Source organism: Balaenoptera borealis (genome assembly GCF_965194805.1).
Source record: "Balaenoptera borealis genome assembly, chromosome: 5".
Taxonomy (NCBI): domain Eukaryota; kingdom Metazoa; phylum Chordata; class Mammalia; order Artiodactyla; family Balaenopteridae; genus Balaenoptera; species Balaenoptera borealis.
In genome coordinates, this window is record NC_138862.1 from 44560533 (window position 1) to 44581157 (window position 20625).

Sequence of the window (20625 nt, forward strand, 5' to 3'; positions counted from 1 at the left end):
CAAGACTTAGTCGGTGAGCCAGATTGGAACTAAAATCTGTTCTTAAATGTTTCTGTTAATTCTCTGTCAAAAATAAATAATACACATAATTTTATATGTATATGATCTTTGAAATGTATCAGCGTGGGTGTGTGTGTGTTCATGTCTGTGTGTGCACACGTGTATTACCCCTTAGTCCTAGAGGACATGAATAAATAAAGATAAATTATTTGATGTTTATTGTGTAAAATCCCATATATATATTTATATGGTTTACTGGTCATTTAAAAAATAACATTAAAGGGCAAAATTAGCAATACCCAGGATAATCCAGTATAATAAGTCTGTTTTATGACCAGCTGATTATTAGCCTTAATTGCATCTGGAAAATTCATTTATAGCAGTTCATAGGTTAGTGTTTGACTGAATAACATTATGATAGAATAATAGTCACCCAAAAGTATCTATGTCCTAATCCCTAGAACCTGTAAATATGTTATCTTACATAGCAAAGGGAATTTTGCAGATGTGATTAAATTAAGGATATTGAGAAGGGGATATTATCATAGATTATCTGGGTGGGCTGAGGATAATAACAAGAGTCCTTATAATTGAAAGAAAAGGCAGAGGGTCAGAATCAGAGAGAGAATTGAAGATGCTAAACTGTTACCTCTGAAGAAGGGGCCACAAGCCAATCAATACAGGAGGCTTCTGGAAGCTGGATAAGAGAAGGGAAGGACTCCTAGAATCTCCAGAAGGAAGATCAACACCTGCCAGGGACTTGATTGAGTACAGTGAAATCCATTTCAAACTTCTTACCTCCAGAACTATAAAATAATAAATTTATATTATTTTAAAAGGCACTGAATTTGTGGTAATTTGTTGTAACACAACAGGAAACTAATACAAACATCTTTAGAATTCTGACTCTGGAATGAGCTTCCTTGAATTAATTCCTGGTGGCCAGTGATCTATTCTCTGCAGATAATCCAACGTAAAACAGAGCAAAACAAAATAAATCTGGTTATTGGTATAGTAATGGCTAAATTAGTGTTCCAGGCACATTACTCAATATAACATACAATATCTCTTTAATTTCATATTAGCTCTATTTTCATGTGAGAAAACTGAGCATCAGAGAATTTAAGTAGTTGCTCACAGTCACACAGTTAATGAAATGCAGAAATGAGGATTTTAAACCAGATGATTTGGCTTTGAGTCGTAGTAGTCTTAATCGTGTAGCATAATCCCAGGTGCTTTCTTGCTTAAGACACTAACCATTTTTAGAGGTTTCTTGAGGAACTTAAAAATATGCTCTTATGTCCTACACGAAAACAAACTTGCATGTTCCTTGCATACAAGTTACAAATTTAACATATGCACTTTAAAAAAGTAAATTAATTGGTATTTTTGTCTTAGTTCTGCCTTGATAGATATCAGAAAGCTATTGATACTTCTGAAAGGGATGGTAGGACCGAAACAATAGGATTAGTCAAAATTCTGTTTAATAAAGAGCTTGATAATTAAATTCCCTCCTAGGGCAGTGCACTCCAAAAACTTTCCTTTTTACTACACAGACAAAAAATGGCTTACCTTGTGAAGATATTAACCCAGAGAGGATCTGAACTTGGGGCATCAGAACCAACTGGTCTCAGGAGAGAAAGGCTGGGCTGGATATCCTCGAGCATATCTATTCCCCTCTTTCCCTCCTTTCTGGATAGTGATCAGTAGCACACAGACCACTATGGAGTAGCATTTTCAATTCAACAACATTCTTCAGGTCCTGGTAACTGCTCTCTCTCCCCTTGCATGTTGATTCCTAGGGATGGTGATAGATCTCAAATAATTTTACTAATAAACTCTTTTTAATTTATCCTGTTTAAGTTTTCCATCTTTTCTCCCTAGGACAATGACTGATAAAAATTTAATAAATATGTGAAGTTTAAGTTAAAGTCAGCCTGCTGTGATCCTAAGAACCTTTTCCAAAATTGCTACCAGAGACACGAATAGAACCACATTTGGAGTTGACTGGAAGATTCCTTTTTTGAGAAGTAGGTGAAGAAAGTGAAAAGATCCTCAGTTATGAAAAAATATTGATTCCCAGCCTTTCACATTGCAATGAAACAAGCCAGTGGATGAAATTTTACCCATAATCACACAGATTTCATTCAGCTTTTTAGTACCTCAATTTTAAATATATGGAAAAGTTTGTGATCAGTGAGTATTAGAAAAAGAAAACAATATTTTCTACCATAAATACAGAAAATAAAACAAATAGAAAATTCAAGGAAACAGAGAAAATACCAAAGGTGACAAAACAAAACAAAACAAAAATCCATTTATTTAATATACCAAGGTATATAAGATAACATACAGCATCCACTAAAAGAGAGAAAAAGAAAGAAATCTGGAGGAAGAAATATTCCAACAACAGGAAAGAGTCCGTAAAAAATATAATAGCAGAAATAAAAGTATTCAATCAGCTGGCTGGAATAAGAAAGCAATGTAAAAAGGGATAAGATAAACATATTACGGATTCAAGTAGAATCCTAGCTATAGTAACAAAGAAACACCAAAATTTAATGTTTCAAACAAATCAGATGTTTATTTTTATAATAATCTATAGTGTTTATCAGACTTTGCTACAGAAAGTCATGGAGGGAACCCAGAGTGCAGAGTACAATTCTCATCCTAAATATGTGATTTTCAAGGTTGCTCATAATTTCAAGTCATCAGAAGGGAAAGGAATGAAGAACTCCATGGTGAGTATCTTTCAAACAAGTGAAACCACAAGTTTAGACATTTCTTTTGCTCACATTCCATTGGTGAATTTTTATGCCATGGCCACATCAAGAATCAAGGAAGACTGGAAATATAGTTTAGCTGAATAGCCAATGATTTCGGGGATTTTTATTTAGTAATTAAAATAAGTGAGATTCTCTATAGAACAAAACAAGCAAACAAACAAGCAAACTGATATCAATATGAAAGGAGTTCTAAAAAAAAAAAGAGAGAACAGAGAAAATGCAGAGATCATATCAATAAAGAACTAATTCAATAAATAGTTTCAAAAACGTAACTCGTAACTCAAAACTAGTATGGACACAGTTGTCCACACTGAAATGGTCCACCACAGAATATATTGTAAAACATATTTGTGAAAAAAGCGTGTATCATGATCATGATTTTATAAACAGTAAATATTGGATTTAGCAAACAATTGTGATATGTTGATATTGGTTGGAGGTGATGGAATGTATGCCTGCAGAGTCAAATAAAAGAATTAAACACTCATTTTTCATTATAGATATTCATTTAAAATTGTTTGAGAAATCAATACACTTCAGCTTAGTCAAGTTATTAAGAATTATGGAAGTAGGTAAAAGAAGAAATAGCTACAGGCACAAAAAGTTAGTGCCTCTGAAGGGTATAAAACTTATGGAAAATAACTGTCAAGAGACAACATTTAAAATTTGGGGTAAAGGTCACACAGAAATGTATAGGTTGAAGTATAAAAAAATGAAACCTAGTGTTTAAGACAATTGAGCATTTACCATGATGGTCAATTTTATCTTAAATAGAAAGCATCTCACAAAGTATGTAAACTATCCTTCCTTTTAAATTTAAGGCCTAGGATTTCTGATTTAAAAAATAATTATTTTAAAATTAACGGTATAGTCCTAGAAAGCATTATATATCGGCTTTGGCTTTTGATAGTTTAAGGAGTGTAATGAAAAGTATATTTTTAAGTCAAGTCAAGTAAAAATTTCCAGTCTTACATGGCTATTTTCATTCTTTATTACTTAAATTGCACCAAAAACTAACAGCTGTCCCATTAAACTGGGAAGCTTTAATAATAAATGTTGAAATTTCTCAATTATATAATTGTACCTTCATTCCAATCACCATGTAAATGTCCATTTAGAAATGTCTAATATTTGTTCACATTCACACAGATTAGAGAGAAATCAAATTATATAAAAGTATGTCACTTTCCAAGAATTCATATTCTGGGAATGTAATTCTTATTAGGTGAACTTATATATATATTATATATAATACAAATGTGTATATATATAATAAATTATATAAATTGTATAAATATAATTTTTCCCCATCTTTGGACTACCTTCTGGGACAAAATCTACTTTGTGTTTTAGTCCAGTTTTCTCAATCTCTTCATGCAAATGACACAGCACACATGTTTAAAAGTACATATCAATGATTTTTTAAATTTCTGTTCTTTCCCTATTTATCATGATGTTGAGAAAGGGAACAGTCATCGTTGTAGCTGCTGATATGTGACATTGGAATCTGTAGCTGTGCATATCTCTATCTATCTATCTATCTATAGACAGAGAGAGAATTACATATATTTGTAACTCAACATATAAAACAACCTGTCCCCAATCACATTGGGGTAAATTTCTACAACTGTGGAATACTCATTTCAGGTTTGGTCCTTAAACTAAGCAGAGCACAAGAGTAATTGAGGTTTAAAAATACACACCTTTCAAAATTCTCTTTCATTAAGTCACTGTCCAACCTTGAAGAAGTTATTAGGTTTTCTGATTCAACGTTCCTTCACCTGTGAAATTGAAATAATAATATGATTTATTATGGAAACTTCTTTTGTCCAGGCAAAACCTCTATTTCCAGGCACATCTCTTCACCTTTTATGATTTAATTTGGGCTGTATAACTGGTTCATGGATGATGAACATTAGGCATGTGGTCACTTCTGGCCAAAGCATCTTATTGCTAGTGTGAAACACAACAGGGCTCAATTATTGTGCTGTGGCACCGGGAAAGCACTTGCCATTGAGATTTTGCAGTTGCAGATTAAAGCAACCAGAATCATGGAGCAGAGTGGTCCTAGAAAATCACTTGGACCTGTGTCCAACTTTATGTGAATAGGGAATAGATGTTTGTTTGTAGAGCCACTGTGATTATGGAGCTATTTTTACCACTGGATAACTTAGCCTATATTGACTAAAAGTTATCATATTTTATGAATTTATTCTGTATGATCTAAATCTAGTTTAAATATTTTACTTTGATTTCTTAAATTCTAATGAAGTACATATTTTCCTGTACAAAAATAGAATTACAAAACATAAATAGAAGATATTTTAATTAGTATTTAGTCACACCTGTCTACTTCATAAATAAGCAAACATGTTTATATGGGCACCAATAATTTTCCAACTTGGCAAAATAACCAAACTGCAGCCTAAGATAAAGTTTACATTTCTCTTGGGATGAGATTCAGAGAGAGAGGCAGGAAGACAGGAAACAGAGACAGAACATGTAATGCTTTAAAAGGCTGTTTCTATAAACTGGAGCTTGTCAGAATCTATCCATATATTCCTGACATTTATAAGCTTTTTATTGACTTCTACAATTAATTTTAAGGCAACAGAATGAGAAAAAATCTACTTTTATGTAATATGTATGGAAATAAGATGTATTTTTGTCACAAGAGTAGGAAATGCATGGTCATAATCATGAAGATAAATTTTCATGATATAATTACTTGTGAATTATTATTACTTGGCTTATCAATACAGAGGAAGATTGAAATAACCAAATGAATAAAAGGAAAATCTGGTATATATTTTGTTTATTGTTGAATGCACACTAAACAATATTCAATGAAAAATATTAATACTCTAGTATAATTTCTATACAGTTCATTTTCATTGTCAAAAGTAAATTGAATTACATATGTAATATATGTTTTCAAAGTGTTAAAGTGACTTGCTGGAAGGCTCATTAAAATGAAAGGTCAAAATGAATTAGAAGACATTTAAAAATCTTTTTCATTAATTTTTAAAAAATTAGGTCTTAAAACCTAACAATTGAGAAGCTTTAGGTCAGAGGTGAAGAAACTATTGTTGTTGACCTAGATTAAGTTTGAAAATATTCACTGGGGCCAAAAAATAAAAGTTCTTAGTATCCTTCTGAGTGATTAATTATTTTCAGTATTATATTTTCTATCAAATTAAAACAAATTGAATGTGAGTTAGGTATTTCATGTAGAAAAAGGGTGTTAGTAATTAAAATAAGTGAGATTCTCTATAGAACAATCAGCTTAATGCCAAAAAAGGATATGAAAAATACAAATTTTTCTTTTAGAATTAAATGAAGTTGACATTATTCTTATGATTTTAGACCATTATGTCCATAATATGAGAACGACTGAGTTACATATTTCATTCGTGACTTTCGCTAAGTACTTTTCATATTGTAGTCTTCTGTTCAACATTTTTCTCAGAAAAGTCTTAAAATAGTTCTTAATGAATGGATTCTTACAGTTGATCAAATACTGGTAGTATTATCCCATAGAAAATAACAAGCAAAAGGAAGTTTCTTTTAAGAAATCCAAGACCAGGGAGGAAATTGTTTCCTTAAAGCTCATTGTTGGAAAGCAGCCTGGATTTTTCCAAATTCAATTTAGGTATGAAGACAAGCATTGCTCTGGGCTTTAACAAAACATAACTCAGGTCCAAATGAAAATCCAGTTTCTTCTAAAACTACTCTCCTATTTTTTAAATGATTTTCCTAGAAGCATACTTGTTTATTTGTATTGAGTAAATTTTAAATTTGCTACTGTGTATGTCTGATCATTATTTTAAAATCTCTTTGAAAACTAGATACTTGGAAAGAACCATATCTAATTGTGAAAAACTATGGTTAAGGAATTCTATACAACTCTTTACTACAGTTCAGTAAGACATTTACATTAAACATGTCATTGTGTTTAATTTCCAAAATCAAAGAAATGAATAGAAATTTAATTTTAATATGAGACTTTTATATCTAACTTGATTTTTAAGTATATTTTCACTTTTAAATACTGTATTTTTAATTTTTAGATTCCTAGGCCAAAAAGGGATTTGTCATTTTGAAAAAAATATATTAGTGAATTGCATACATATTTTTCATCAGACGTATTTGCATATAGTATACTTCTTAATTCAAGCAAAAGAACACAGCATATTTGTATTAGTTTAATGGGGTTGCTGTAATGAAGCACCACAAATTAAATAGCTTTAACAGAAATTTATTTTCTCACAGTTCTAGAGGCTTAGAAGTCTGAGACCAAGGTATTGACAGGGTTGGTTCCTTCTGAGGACTGTGAGGGGGAATCTGTTCAGTGCCTCTCTGCTAGCTTCTGGTGGTATGTTGGCAATCTTTCGCATTCCTTGGCTTGTAAATGTGTCACTCTGATATCTGCCTTTATGCTCACATGGTGTTCTCCCTGTGTGCATGTCTCTCTGTGTCCAAATCTTTCCCTTTTCATAAAGACACAGTCATATTGAATTAGGGTGCACCTTAATGGCCTCATCTTAACTTGACTATATATGTGTGTGTGTGTGTGTGTGTGTGTGTGTGTGTGTGTGTGTGTGTGTATACGTATATGTGTGAAATATGGCCCTATCACTTACCACATTCACAATCTAAGTTTGAAGGCAAATATTGTCTGGGGTAAAATGAGAAATCAGTGCATAGTGACTTAAAGTCAATGGAAAAATAAGTTCGGGTGTGGGGTTGCTGTTCTGTCTTTCTACCTGCCTCATCTGAGTCCCCATAAACCTGTGTTTATTTACAGATGAAATGCAAATAATGAGAGCATCTGCCTTATTGTGTTGCAGTGAAAAACTCAAATGCATTAAGCATGCAAAGTTTTTAGCAATATGCCTGGGATATAGTAAAGGGTTTACTAAATAATAATAATGATAATATTAACATAGCAATAATAATAATAATTAGTATTAAGTCAAGAGCAAATCCACGAGTACCAAATTTTAGGTGTTTAAGGCAATAAATATGTCATCAGTGTGCAGTGGCATATTTCACAAAGATTTCATAGTAAAAAGTTAGGAAATTAATGGTGTTGATAGTTACTAAAACAAATACCAATCCAGAATTCAGTCTCTCTACTTGGTTCTTCTCACAGGCTCTGCTTTGCTTTTAAGTCAGAAACCTATGAATCATTCTTACAAGTTAACAAGGTTTTCTGATAAATCATTGAGGGCATATTCCCCTTGAAATACTGTTGCTCATATATGCAGCTAGTTTATTTGGATCACATAAATTCTTTGGTCTAATTGGATAAAGGATGAAATATTACTCAAAATGAGAAGTAAAAATGATTTTTTATGCATGGAAGAACAAAATTCAATGTGGTATTCAATATAATGTTTAAGCTACTTTTACTGATAGTTTGAAAGAATATTGAATGTACTATAGGTGAAAAACAAGATTTATCCATCAGTTCTTTATCAGAGCAATATTATACCTTTCCATCCATTTTAATTTGTCTTTTACCTTTACATATTACCTAATTAGTTAACACTTAAATCCGGGTTTGTGGTCTCTAAAAGTGCCGTGAAAAAGGTTTAAATAATTCAAGTTGAGTTGTAAAATTGCGATAGGCCAGGGTAGATTTTAAATTTGAATTCAATTTCAAGGTCAGCCTATAATAGAGAGCATAATGGAAGTGCTGTGCCACCAGAGATGTTTTATTATTTATCTTGGAATGTAAATGACATGCTGCACACCATCAACATAAGCAATTCACAAAAACTGTATTATGGGCATGAGGGTTATTCATTAGAGTAGGTGTTTGACTTGCATTGGAGGGTGACAGTTTGTGCCGCTCTGTAAAAATTTATTTATTTATTTATTTCTCTCCACCAAGGTCATTTCAAATGTTCACTGTTTTCAAATGACCTGTTAGGGTATAATATAAGCATTTCACTAAAAGTTCATTTCTCTCCTGCCTTTCCTTTGTACACATTCCTCATTTTGAAGCTTTTTTACAATTCTGGGATCAAGTTTAGTGAACCAGCTCTAGATCTAGACCACCTCCCTAAAGTAAGAAAAGATACAGAACTAAGTTTGTGTGTCTTGCCAGAAGAAGCAAAGGACTCACTCTAAACATGACACTGCCTTTGTAGATGTATCATATTTTGTAGTCTGGAGACTGGTATTTCTATATTCTAGAACTGATTATACTTTGGGAAGAAACATAGCAGTAGAACACATTAAGATACTAAAGTAAATAACTTTATTTCATTTCATTTAAAAATATTTCATTCATTTAAAAGTAAAAATAAACTTTTTCACAAATTGTAATGTTTATATTATCCAAAGTGGCAACCCTTTCTAATATCACTCCAAATGGAAAACCAAATTAATAATTAAGAGAATGCTTACAAAGCATCACTCTAAAGCAAGGAGAAATGACTTTGGAGAAATATTCCACCCAAGCAATTATGAGACTTGTTAAAACAGTCCTATCCTTATCCTGAGAACATAGTGTCTATTTTTCCAGGATTTTGCTGAATAAGTTGTTCATTTCTGACTTTTACGCTTTCCATTCTCTATGATTCACTCTGACAATTTCCTTTAATCACATATTAATTTTTGAATCAGGGTTTAATAGGATAAATTAATTTTCCCATGTGATGTTACAATTATATTCTAATTGTGCTTCTTTGAGATTAAAATTAGGTCACTTTGATTAGAGTTTTGGGAATCTAAGACATTAAAATTTCCTTTATTTAGCCAATTGGATGGCTAACCACATTTGTGTGTGAATTTTAAGTTTAAACCTCAGAAGTCATCCATTGTCTCTGTAACAGTGAAAATACTTGTGGGACCCCAGATTGAATACAAAATGTATTAGAATTCCAAAACCTTAAACAAAATAAAAATTTCAGTGTGCCCCAGGAAATCATAAAAACGCAAGAGCCTGCCATAAGACTAAGACAAATGTGAAAGAAAATAAGATTATTACAGTATAAGGCAACACAAATTGTGACAGTAAGATCTCAAATATCCAGCAGTTTATGAGTGACAAAGTAAATAAACACAATTTTCAATTTTGAAAATATTTAATAATGGACATGATTCAATCATTTTTGAATTAGGAAGAAAGAAGTAACTCAAAAAATATATCTAAACATCAAAAAATTATTATTATTCTTTGGGATATTATATATTGAATTTATGAGTTACTAGATCTGCAATAGTTTAGGACAGATTAATAAACATAAATTCTTACTGCATTAGATGGAAGCAATAGCTAAAACATTTTAATTTAAAACCATATTTTTCATCACTCTTCTGAGTACTTCCTTACTATTTGGGACAGAAAGATTTCCCACACTCATTATGTATTGATACTTTCCTTTTTTAAAAAATGAATATTGAATATCAAGATTATCCCAAGTCTTTATTTTAAATATCAGATTACATGTCCTATATTATATATTACGTGTACATGTTAATGTACATATCCAAATATACTTTCTGTAATATTTGACATATCTTTCAATGAATATTGTGTGTTTTTATAGAATACTCAGGAAAGTAATATAAAATAGAAGTGTGCTTTAAGGAATAATTATATTTAATATAATCAATTAGAGAGAGCATTCTACTTTGGAGAAAACAAAGGGCAATCTTAAGACATTGTATATTTATCCTTTATAAATAATGACAAATATAGCAGTGGCTGAGGTTTTAAAAAAATGATATTGTTCAATTAAATTTCTCAAAGCAGTACTTAAAACAAGCTTCCCCCTTTCTCTGTATATATAACATAAAATATATACGATATAGCAATATATGATATGTATACATATAACATAGAAACATATCTATAACATAGATACATCTATATATTAAATATAGTTTATTAATTGAACATTAATATAAAATTGTAGATTGACTTAAATAGTTCCATTGTCCCACCTTCAACACTATGAAATCTACTATTTTTAACTGGCAAGGATGCTAAAGAAAACTTAATTTATTATAATGCTCTGACATTTCATCTATCACATTTTAGTTTCATCAGGAAGGTGAAAACAGCACATCTCCTTCAATTTATCTTGTGATACATTATAAGATGGCAAGTTGCTATTTTGTTCATTAACTTATAAAAGAGTTAAAATTTCTATAAATAGAAACTATAATGAACGTTCAAGATCATTTTCCGTGCTGAAATAAACCTGCATTCCAATACCTGCACGCCTCCACATATCAGTACAGCTTTGAAGTTCGATAAGGGAAAACATTTGATTAAAACATTTTTTAGAGTATTTTGTTCTCTGGTTAGGGGTGAACCTATTAATTAACAGCCATGTGCCATGCCCAGCATGAAATAAAACTGAGTAAAATTTAAAGGAAACTGATTTATTGTTTTATTTACTTGGTTTTTATTTCATTTACCTCAAACATAAAAAAAAATCACTGTATTCATAGTTAACAGAGGAGAATATAGACAGAATGATACCAGCTTTTGTTTGTGGGAAACATTTCCATCTTTTTCCTTTTTAATTAATTTATTTATCATCATATATGTAATAAACTTTTACCATGTGCTAGGATAGATTCTGGTAGCACAGTAATACATGCAATAAAGAAGTGTAATATATGGCATGTAGCCAGAAAGTGACCGGAGGAGGGTGGCACTGTAGGTAAAGTGGTAAGAAGAGTTCGCATTTGAGCTGAAACCTGACTGGAATGAGGGAGTAAGACATGAGACTATCTACCATGAGAGCATTTTAAGCAGTGGAAAGACAAGAGCAAGGCCATGGGGCAGGAGCATAAGTAACATTTGATGATGAGCCAAAAATGCAGTAGGAGAAAGAGTGGGAAGGGATTAGATTAGAAAAATGGCTTGTGTCTTGTTACCACACACACACACAAATACTGTTAGATTTTAGTCAGAGTTACTCCTTTTCTTTTGCATCAAACAGTTTTCAGCGTCAGAGTTAGTTTGGAATGAATAAGATTGCAGATAAGATATCCAAAAAGTAGATTGTTTTAAAATTGCTCAATCCAAACAACCTACCAATTTGGTGATTCTAGTAAACCTTACAATTAATCTTATAATTAACAGACAAAAATTAGAGTCAGATAAAATGGGTAAGAAATGAATTTTGCTTCATTTTTGAACTAGCACAATGCAAAATCTGCCCTGTATCTGTTTTTTTGGGTCTTATAAAATTATAAAAATTCCAGGGCAATCATCGCCTCATCCTTAAAATCCTTCAGGGGCTCTGGATTGCTGACATTCTCCTTCTTCCAGTTCCACAATCTCATCTCACATGCTCTCACAGCATTTTACAAGTACATTCAAAATACTAAGCTCAAACATATATGATGTGTCAATGTCCTCAAGAAAAAATTGTTATGAGGAACACACCTGTATTTGAATAAAGTTGGGTCTGCTAACTTGTTTCATTGAAGGCGTAGGCACACCATTGAAATCAATGGGCTTTTCAGTAACAGTCTATGGTTATGTAGCACTTGTTTTTGTGTTGAGATTTTCCTGAGGATTTATGGAAGTGGGGCATTGTCCTAGATTGGATACTATCAGGAAGTGGGAATAATACTCTAATTTAGTATCTTAATATTTCTTATCTAGAAGATAGAAAGAGCAATGTGAGGCTAAATTTGTCATCAGTAAGGAAGCAGCAGTAACTCATATCAGCTAGATACAGGAATATTTGGTTATTTTTGTAGTTTGGGCAACATTACTGTTTTCTTTAAATTTGTGCATGAATATGAAGTGGTCTTGTTTTGTCTTGATCCATTGAGTTTCCAGAGGAGTCTTGTCTGATGCTGATGTTAAATTGTTTATGGACAAGAGGACCATGGGCATAGCTGTGAGCGCCATACAAGTTCTTAGCAACACCAAAGCCTTGATGAAAGTGTAAGGCCAGCTCCTGGCTCTCAGAGGCTACTTTCCTATTCCTTTAATATAATTGTCAGGTTTGTAAAATAGCAGTTTGTCTGGTTTCATGGGAGCCCTCAACAATTCTACTATCTAAAAGTGAATATTTAAGATCCAGGTCAGAGGTTTAAAAGAAATCATTTAGGAAGACATCTGGGCTTGGATATTTCTTTGGAGGAAGTCTTCTAATTATAGCTTTATTTTTTAAATTAGTATTGTGAATTCAGATTTTCTATTATTTCTTCTTTCAGTTTTAAAAAGTTTTGCATTTTTAGAAATTTGCCCATGTCTTCTAAATTTCAAATTACTGGAAAAATGTTTCAAACATACTGTTGTATTTAGTACACATTTTTATATTTGTTGATATTTTATTTTCATATTTGTTTTTTTTTCTTGCTCTCTCTCACTTTTTTTCTGATAATTCTGCTAAATGATCTATGTTTTCAGTCATTTCAAGGAATCGAATTCCACTGTGTTGCTTCTTTAGGATATGTTTGTTTTTATTTCATTAATTTCTTCTCCTAAGCTCAGTGGATGTAATTTCCATTTTTTTGCTTTCTATCTTCTTGAGATGGATGTATAGATCATTTTTAAGACATTCTTCTTTTTTTTTTTTTTTTTTGGCCACGCTGCATGGCTTGCAGGATCCTAGTTCCCTGAGGAGGAATTGAACCTGTGCCCTCGACAGTGAAAGCATGGAGTCCTAACTACAGGACCACTAGGGAATTCCCAAGACATTCTTTTCTGTCTTATGCATTAAGGCCATAAATTTTCCTCTTGGTTTATCACAGATTTTGATACACTTTTTATTACTTAATTCAGAGTATTTTATAATTGCCATTAGGTTTTCCTCTTTGATTTTGAGTATTTAAAAGTATATTGTTTAATTTTCAAGCATTTGCTGATTGTTCGTTTACCATGTTATAAACTTCTGGTTTAATTTCTCTATTGCCATTGACCATTCTATAAAACACTTTGTCTTGAGGTTTCAAATTTGCTGAGACTTATCATCCACTATGTTATTATGTGAACATGAAAGGATGTGTATTTTGTCATTGTCAGCTGCAGTGTTTTGTATGTCAGATAGAGTTTGTTAATTGTTGCTTAGAACTGCTGTAAGTTTGCTGATTTCTTTTTCTGTTCATTCTCTCTCAGTGTGATGTGGGGTTTTTTTCTTTCTTTTTCTACTTTGTTTTATTGATTTTTTTGCTTAAATATTTTGAGATTGTTAAAGTGCCTGCATATTTTAAAATATAATATTTTCCAGATTGATTGATTCTTTTACCATCAAATAGTCTATCTCAGCCATGTTATCAGCTGGTCTCTCTATCTCTAGAAATGCATTGTGCCTTAAACTATACTTCATCAGCTTGTCTGCAGATAGTGATTTAATGAAATACATTTCTCTGTCCTTTTATTTTCAACCATTCTTTATCTTTATGTTTAAGCTGTGCACCTTGTAAGCAGCATATATTACTTTTAAACCAATCTGAAAATCTTAGTCTTATAATAGGAGTTTTTAGTACAATTACATTTAAAGCAATGACAGATATATTTGAAATTTATATCTACCAATTTACCATTTATTTTCATTTGCATCACTATTCTATGTTCCATTTTCTTATTCCACTTGATGTATTTTTGATTAATCAAGTATCTAGATATTACCAAATTTATCAAATCGTGCTTGATTAAAATCTAAAACATAATAGATTGTGGTTGATAGAGTACAATAATGGGCCTTATGAATTCCTTTTCTTCTCTTACTCCCATGGCACTCCACACATCTAGATGTGAGTTTAGCCTGAGTTTGTGAATTAATTTGACTATACATATGGCAGAAGTGGCACTGCAGCTTCAGGTCTAGCTCTCAGAAGCAATGTGAGATTATACTTCCTTCCTCTTGGATCCAGAACACTAACAACACCAAATATTGGTGAGGATATGGAGCAACCAGAACTCTCATTCATTGCTGATGCGAATGCAAAACACTACAATCACTTTGGAAGACAGTTTGGTAGTTTCTTACAAAACTAAACATACTCTTACTGTATGATATAGCAATCCTCCCTGGTATTTTCCAGGGGTGGGTGATAGATGAGATGATTAGGCAGAGTGCAGAAGATTTTAAGGGCAGTGAAAATACTCCATATAATACTATAATTATCATACATGTCATTTACATTTGTTCCAACTCATAGAATGTACATTACCAAGAATGAACCCTAAAGTAAACTTTGAATGAGTATGATGTGTCCATATAAGTTTGTCAATTGTAACAAATATATCACTCTGGTGAGAAATGTTGATAATGGGAGAGGCTATGCATGTATGGGGGCAAGGGGTATGTGGGAAATATATGTATTTTCCTCTCAAGTTTGCTCTGCACCTAAAACCGTTCTAAAAAATAAAGTCTTAAAAAAATGAAATTGTCTAAAACCAGACAAATGGCTGAAAATTAGTGAGTCCTTTTTTTTGGTGTACTAGCTGAAACAGTCCAAATGTGGAAGAACATCCCCCCAAAATAGGGGAATCTAATCCTCTGAATACTTTCAATCAGATACCAGATGGACATCAGTTTGTGGTATGGAAAAGGAATCCTATATTCAGTGGCAGAGTAGAACCAGAAAAATTCTTATAGGCACAGACAAAACTTGTCAGTAGTGAATTATCCCTATATAACAAATGAGTAATATAATTCTTTGAGCTAGAGTTTTTAATTTTGTCTGGAAGAGATTGGTTAGTAAACAAGAAACCATACCAAAACACAGAATTGTTTCTACAAGTGCATCACTGAGATATTTTTAACTGTGACATTTTCATTAATCTATGCTATAAATTAAGCAAAGGTAAGGTATAATGAATTTTATACAGCATGAGTAAGTACTTGAATTCAGGATTAAACTCATTAAGTTAGACTAATAATTTAATAACTGCTAATATAACTTCTAAAGAAAAAACTTGAAATAGGATTTATTATTTTATCAGCATACAATTTCAAAGCAAGAATGTATCTTAGTACATTAACATTTTCTTTGTAACAGTTCTAAAACATTTACTAATATATGTTTTTCACATAACACACTTTAATTATAATGGCTAAATTTTGTATTTAACCTGTTCTTCCCTGTATTTTCATCAAATATATATATATATATATTTTTTAAACCAGGGCTCGAACCCATGTCCCCTACATTGGCAGGCTGATTCTTAACCACTGCGCCACCAGGGAGGTCCTCTCTCAGTCTTAAAAGCAGAGATAGTTTATGGTTTTTAGGCAGAGTACGGAGGAGACAATGAACTTTCCCTGGAATATCAGGCTGTACCGCACTCAGCCCTCTAACTTACTATCTTGTTTTTTAAGCACCGTGCTCTTTCCAAGCTTCGGACAATCCAACCACAAATATGACTAAGAGGAGCATCAAAATGACACATTTTTAACATACTCCTCCCAATCTTGCCACAATATCTCTCTTTTTTTTTTAAATTTATTTATTTATTTATTTTTGGCTGTGTTGGGTCTTCGTTTCTGTGCGAGGGCTTTCTCTAGTTGTGGCAAGCGGGGGCCACTCTTCATCGCGGTGCGCGGGCCTCTCACTATCGTGGCCTCTCCTGTTGCGGAGCACAGGCTCCAGACGCGCAGGCTCAGTAATTGTGGCTCACGGGCCCAGTTGCTCTGCGGCATGTGGGATCTTCCCAGACCAGGGCTCGAACCCGTGTCCCCTGCATTGGCAGGCAGATTCTCAACCACTGCGCCACCAGGGAAGCCCACACAATATCTCTCTTTACCGGCCTTGTCTTTCCAGCCTAAAAATACAGTGTGGTAGAACTCACATGTTTCAATTAAATATTTTTAATTGATATATAATATATAATGAACAGTAGTAATCATTATTTTTATCATATAATATTAATTGAAAGAAAACTGTGCTCATAATGTTTTGTCAACTATCTACACTCACCTTAATCTGTAGGGCAAGTTCCACATTCAGTAAATTCAATAAAAAAGATTTCTGTTTTTACTCATGCGTTATATGTAGGAACTAGAAAATCTTAATTCACAATTTTGGGTCACTGGAAAAGACAGAATAATGAGCTGACACCATCAGAGAACACTTAATCTTCAAATCAAAAGTGACCAAAATATTATGGAAATTTGTTCTTAATTTCATCAAATGATCAATATTTAATACAACCAGCATGATTTAAGCTTAAATGTTTTAAATTGGGAGATAGTGACAAACAGATCTCTAATTAATTTTGGGGGGCTCTAGAAAATATTTATTTATGCTTTGTTATGGAAATGGAATCACTTAGAACATGCTCAATAACATATTTATGGGCGTATATATGGATTTTTAACCTCTAATCCAGTTAACATCAAGTCCTGGGAAAATCACATGTTGTGTTTTGAATCTCTATCTAGTCTTTTTTTTTTTTTTTTAATTTTAGCATCTTATTCTAACAACATTACGTTTTGCCCTAAGCATGAGAAGTTCAAGTTTTGAGATAGTGAATATATTCCTGAGATAAGACACATGAACAAAATTATTTGGAATCATATTGCATGTATCAATTTTTCAGTCACAGATTCTGATGTAAAAAAAAAATAATTTTATTTTTCTCTCTGCCTTAATCTAGTTTTCTACCTTGAACTCCTATTCTCCTTAGTTGGCTATTTAAATGAGTCATTTTCAGAAAAAAAATATGATTTTAGTGATTCTCAATCATCTCAGGTTTATTACTGAGTCATATTCAGGTGCAAAACTCCCTTAGGTTTTTTATTTTCTTCTCCCTTCCTTTCTATATATATACAGAAATACACACACACACATGCCCACACAAGTATTTCATTTTTTCTGCAAATAATTTTGAACACTTACTAATGTTTTAGACACTGACTACTCAGATGTTGTTAAGAAGACAGTCACAGACCTTAATTTCACAAGACATTATTTGGGAAAGGAGACAAAAACCAATAAGTAAGTAGATGAATAAGTAAGACAAATTCGATAGTACTCTGTAAGTGCTATAAAAATGAAGGTCATGAAAAGTAGATTGGGATCTATTTTGGAGATAGATACAACAGGACTGTGTTCTGACAAGATATAATGAATGGAAATAAATTAAATATAACTACTATATTTTTCTAACAGTTTAATGGTTAGTTCTTGAGACTGGAAAAAGTGAAAGAGAAATTGTAGGTTGGTCTCAGAGGAGAATCAGGTCTGTTTATAAGGCTTGACAATCATTTTAGGATTTTATTTTGTTTTGTTTTGTATTGTAAAGACATACAGCCGTAGAACTGAGAGCATAACAGATCCTATTTGATTTAGGGATGATTGACAGGAAAAACCAAAAAAGTAGCAAATTTTCTAAATTTTACTATTAAGGAGAATGTAGAAAGAAAGAAAGATTATGGGAGTGTTGAATAGATTGAGTGTATTTGTAAGCTTTTGTTGTTTGGCTGCTAATAAGAGAAAACTGAAATAGTAATTTAATTAGGATAGGAGTTTATTTTTCTCTCACATATCCAATTTCCTTTGGACTTCCTGCTGTACCATTCCTTGTGTGACCTTCCATACTCAAGATGCTGTCTCCTAGATGAAATAAAGTCATAGTGTTTGTGTTGCAGGCAGGAAGAAGAAAAATGTAGAGAGGGGCAAAAAGAACCTTTCTTCCTTCCTTCCTTCCTTCCTTTCTTTATGGCTGTGTTGGATCTTCGTTTCTGTGCGAGGGCTTTCTCTAGTTGCAGCAAGTGGGGGCCACTCTTCATCGCAGTGCGCGGGCCTCTCGCTATCGCGGCCTCTCCTGTTGCGGAGCACAGGCTTCCAGACGCGCAGGCTCAGTAGTTGTGGCTCACGGGCCTAGTTGCTCCGCGGCATGTGGGATCTTCCCAGCCAGGCCTCGAACCCGTGTTCCCTGCATTGGAGGCAGATTCTCAACCACTGCGCCACCAGGGAAGCCCTAAACCTTCATTTTTAAGGAGATCTCTTGGAAACCATATCTGGCAATATCTGCTACATAGTATTGACCAGAGCCTAATTTCAAGGGCAACCACATATTGTCAGCAACCAGAGAATTAAGATTTTCAAGTAAGGTACATTACTGCTACTAATGAAAACATGGTTCTGCTACTATTACAAACAGTTCCCCTGAACATCATCCTTTAGATCCATCTGCCTATTTGACATTTGTACTGGATATACAGTAAATACCTACTATTTTTGTACATAAATATATTTAAAACAAATATTTAGTGTTTATTTCTGGATTAACATAGCTTAATATATCCAGCACAGAATTTGTGATCCTTCTTCCCAAACTTCTCATTTATTGGGAACTCCATTGTTCTAGTTGCTCAAGCTTAACAAACTGGGGTTATGGTTGAATTTTTTCCAGCACTCTACCTCCAATGTGTACCTCCTTTTGGTTGGACTTCAATAAATATCCAGATTTCAAACACTTTTTTGACCTCCAATGCTAATACCCTTGTCAAACCTGCATCTGGATTTTATACTAGGAGTCTAACTGGTTTTCTGAGCTTTCATTCTTAATTCTCTCTAGTTTATTATCAATGTAACAGACTGACCTGAGTTATTCTTTAAGAATGAAATTCAGATTATGTCATTGTATTATTACACTTATTTATTTCTTACTACCTTCCTGTCAATCATCCTGTTCACAGGTCTCTGTCCTCCTTGCAATTTCTCCAACAGGTCTTCAATAGTACCTTTGGTCAAAGGTCTGTGGTTAACCTTCTACTTAAAATTGTATTTTCTCAGATAGCCTACAATTTGCTCCCCATATCCCTCAAGAGTTGGCTCAATATTTAATTGTCCAGTGAGTCCTTTCTCTGACCGCCCTATTTAAAATTATAACGTAGCTTGGCATCCCTCTGAATGGCATCCCAATTTCTTTCCCTTTATTTATTTTTCTTCATTTCACTTCATATCACTATTCTATATACCAAAATTGAGTTATTTATCCAGGTTGTGTATGTACATCATACTGGAAAATAAGTTTTATGAGGGGAGGAGTTTTGTGTACTAGAACCCTAGTATCTAGAAGATTACTTATCACATAATAGGCATTAATTAGTTTGTAGATGGATGAATAAATGAAAAGTGAATGAATATATAAGAAAGCGATAGTGGATCTTGCGTAACAGCTACCATTCAATGCCACAGTAGGCAAATGCATTTGCCCGTCAGACATAAAGATAATAATGATGAAAATATAGGGCTAGAGCATAAGGGAGAAGTTGGGGTTGGAATATTCTAGTGTATAGCTGGTGTTCAAAGTAATTGATAATTAGTAAATGCATATAGAGGAAGAAAATTTACTTTAAAAATTCAAAATGTCTACATGACTCCTGAGCATCTTATTTAAAATGTATCTATGTAGAATAAGAAGTTTGAATCAGATTCAATTCACTGAATTCTTATAATTCAGTAAATTTTAAGAATTAACTTATTCTTATAGGTAAATTCCCTTTCAAATCTCAAGTCTGTATCTCCAACAAAGACAAATCATCTATCACCAGATACTGAGTCAACTGTAATCTCTTAGAGACATGCTTTAAATAATTATTATTGATATTAGAAGAATATTTTCTTGAGTCTTTTCCAAATCTATAATTTCATAGATGTGAAGTACAATAATAAGAAAAAATTCCAACACTGTATGTTTTATCTTTCAAATTCATTAACTTAAAAATGAATATAAAACCAAAGTAACCATTTTTAAATTCAGGCTCCAGAAGAAGTAGTCTTGCCTTTTCTAAGAAAGTCTTTTGTGTTAGAGGTTTCATAGCCTATATGATTACAGGATAATTTTTAAAGCATTTATTAATAAAACTACCTTCACTAAGTAGAGGATATAGCATTT

At 32.6% G+C, this 20625-nt stretch overlaps 1 long non-coding RNA gene across 1 annotated transcript in view; it reads right to left on the bottom strand.

Moving 5' to 3' along the window:
• The window catches only part of LOC309628838, a 1199959-nt gene extending 1181340 nt beyond the window's left edge, over positions 1-18619 (bottom strand). Inside the window, exon 1 of the long non-coding RNA XR_014244740.1 lies at positions 18409-18619. This is a non-coding gene — a long non-coding RNA (uncharacterized lncRNA). The remainder of the gene's footprint in view (positions 1-18408) is intronic.
• Between the last annotated feature and the right edge of the window lie 2006 nt (positions 18620-20625).